Source organism: Sciurus carolinensis, chromosome 11 (assembly GCF_902686445.1).
Source record: "Sciurus carolinensis chromosome 11, mSciCar1.2, whole genome shotgun sequence".
Lineage (NCBI taxonomy): Eukaryota > Metazoa > Chordata > Mammalia > Rodentia > Sciuridae > Sciurus > Sciurus carolinensis.
The window spans coordinates 128,926,668-128,930,144 of NC_062223.1; positions in this window are offsets into that span (position 1 = coordinate 128,926,668).

The following is a 3,477-nucleotide window of genomic DNA, read 5'->3' on the forward strand; positions in this document are numbered from 1 at the left end:
GCACTGGTGTGGGAATGGAATGGAGTCAGAACTTTGAATTGAAGGCATCAGTGCCTGAAGCAGAAAAGGTTTGGTGAGGCTGGATCTGCTAGCACAACTTGTGTACAGCGGAGAATGGCTTTTCCAGGACAGCCTTGGTTTTTCTACTGCCTTTTCCTACTGGGAACATTAAGTCCAGGTGGATAGGTACCCTCAGTTACCGATGCAGAGAAATAGGATGGGAGAAAACACCCAGACTGGTCAAGTTATCATTTATCACTATTCTGTAATGGATTTATTGAGTATCTTGGATGAAAACTCAAAATTCCATGTTTTGTTTTCTCGAAAGGTATTTTAAGAAAAGTTTTACCAGTTGTGGGTGTACATGCCTGTAATCCCAGAGACTTGGCGGTGGGGAGGGGGTGAGGTAAGAAAATTGCAAGTTCAAGGCCAGACTCAGCAAGTTAGTGAGACCCTATCTCAAAATTTAAAAAAAAAAAAAAAAGGGTTGGGAATGTAGTTTAGTGGTAGAGCTCTTGCCTAGCACACATGAAGCTCTGGTTTCAATCGCCAGCACACAAGAAAAGATGTAACTTGTGGATGTTAACACATAATTAGGGAGAGAGGGAAGGGAAGCATAGAAGTTCGTTGGATTAGATAAAAGGGGAGTGAAGGGAAGGGAGGGAGATGAGAATAGGAAAGAGTAGAATGAATTGGATATACCCTCCTATGTTCATATATGAATACACAACCAGTGTAACTCCATTATCATGTACAAGAATAGGAAGTTACACTCTATGTATGTCAAAATACATTCTACTGTCATGTATACCTAAAAAGAAGAAATAATTTTAAAAAAGATGTAACTCAGTGGTAGTGTCCCTGAGTTTGATCCCCAGTACCAAAGGAGGAAAAAATTAACATTTTTACCACCTTAACTAAATACCTTCTTTACACAGATGATGAATTTGATGACCTGGGACAGTATGATCACTCTCAGGATCACGCAAAGACTCTGCCAGCATGCCCATGACAAGCCCAGAGTGGCTTTCAGAAGAGTCCTTGTCTGAGGACTAAAAATGGCAGTGGCCCTCAGGAGGAGTCCAATTTCTTTCCCTTTCCTTCCTTTTCCCTTCTTTTCTTTCCTTCCTTCCCTTTCTTTCTTTCTCATTATTGGGGGCTGAACCTAGGGATGGTCTACATATCCAGTCCTTTTTTATTTTTGTGACCCAGGTTGGCCTTGAATTTGTGATCCTCCTGCTTCAGCCTCCTGAGTAGCTGGGATTACAGGTGTGTAACTGCAGCTGGCTGAAGGGCCAGATCTCTGTTTTCCCTTTTAGAAGTGCTGAGAAGTGAGGTGGATAGGAGGCTGTGAGATGTCCAGAGACTGAGTCCCACGTGGTTTGGCCTCCCAGCAGCAGATTAAGAGATGCCAGTAAGGACCTGAAAGGGCAGGGTTAGCGGGTGAGGCCTACTGCTCCTGCACAAGAAACCTCATTTTCTGTCTGCCAGTGTGCCACTGACCATAATGGAAAGCAGCATGGCCTGCCTCTCACTCCTTTCTCTTTTCCTTTTCGGTGATGAAGATTGAACCCAAGTCCTTGCACATGCTGAGCACACACTCCACCAACGAGCAGGTTGCACTCCCTGCCCCTCTTGCTCCTTTCTGTTCCCACATAAAACATTTCTTGCAGACTGAAAAGCGTTTCCATCTTTGGGAGGCTGCTTTGCAGGTATGACAAGAGGCCTGGTTAAACAAGTTAGACTGGCCCTTGTGCTATTATCAGCTTGTACCTTATCACACATGCTTTATTCCTTTACACCGCTAAAGGAATTAACTAGTGGAATGTCAGCTGAAAGTAAGAACAGAAGAACATCAAAATGCATCCCTTGAAAATTTTGCTTGCCTTGGCCGCGAGTGTGTCACTAAAGGTGGCTCCCCTTCCCATTTCCAAACCTCTGAAGGCCATAGGAAGCTGATGCTAGATTATCAATTGGCATTATGCCATTGTCATTGTAAATTGTTGATGCCCCCAAATTACCTATTTGCTAAGGATTTCTGATCCAAAAAGGTATACTAAAAATGAAAGCAAGGGAGTTATTTTTTTCCTGTGTGTGTGGTACTGGTGATCAAACCCAGGGATGCTCTACCTCTGAGCTACACTCTCAATCCTTTTTACTTTTTATTTTTGAAACAAGGTCTGGCTATATTGCCAAGGCTGGTCTCCTATGTGCAATCCTACTGCCTCAGCCGCCCTGCTAGTTGGGATTCTAGGCGTGTACACCATGTCAGGGTCGTTACTTGTTTCTGTCCTCATAGGTACTAGGAATTGGAGGAAATAGAAAAAATATAAGGAAGGATAATCTTTAAAACATCATATATATATATATATATATATATATATATATATATATATATTCTTTTTCTTTTCATTTGTCTGTTTTTTGTTTTGTTTTGTTTTTTTGGTGCTGGAAATTGAACCCACAGCCTGACCTGTGCTAGGCATACACTCTACCCCTGAGCTACACCTCAGCTCCTACAGCATTTACATTCTAGGATTCAGGTTCAACCAATCTTTACCATGCTTTTATGTGCCAAGTATATATTATCTCATTTAATCTCTTACCAAATCCCTGCATCATAAGTATTATCATCCCCATTTTGATTTGTAAGACACTTGCCCAGCACCGTTTCTACTATGCTCCTGGGTGGCAGTGGGGGAGTAAATATAGGTAGTACATAGAAACTCAAAGAGTTGAAATACATTAACTTCTCCATGGAGTCACTAACACAGTTTGAAACAGTCATAATTAAATGTCACATAGTTGGGAAAAGAGTAGCTAAGATAAAAACTGAGAGAGAAGAATTGACTGGAGAGATGGGCGGATATGGAGCAAGGTGGAGCTAGTTTGAGGCTTCCTGGACAAGGTGAGGATGGGATGAATTATCCAGAGGGAAAGGCTGGTGTGCTGGAGAGGTGCTGGGGGCAGGAACAGCCTGCTGTCTGAAATAACAGAGAGAGAGAGAGTGAGTCAGTGGATGACATCCTTTTAATATGTGGTTAAGGGCGGGTGTGACTGGCCTCTTGCATTCAGGTAACTAAGGGACACAAATGCAGAGCTTCAGCCTTCACCATCAGGGATGTGGAGCTGTGCAGACACGGTGTGCTAATTCCAGCTTCGTCTGGCAGACAGCAGGGCCTCTGTCTGGGGGAGGAAAAAGCACTAGGGCTGGGGAGGACACATTGGAACGGAGGGAAGTAAGCTCTGAGCTATTTTTAGTGCTGCATCTCTGTGCATAGTGGACTTACGGCATGAGTGTGCCTGCAAATTCATCAGATGGAAATATAAGCATGCATAGTCTGCTCTCTGACTTCCTTTTCACCAAAAAGATTCCTTTCTACATTCTGATCTGTGGTGGCCTTTTTTGTTGTGGACTGAGGTTCATCTGGTCAGAATCCTAAGGCCTCTGTGGAAGAAATGTACAGCAGTGAAGTA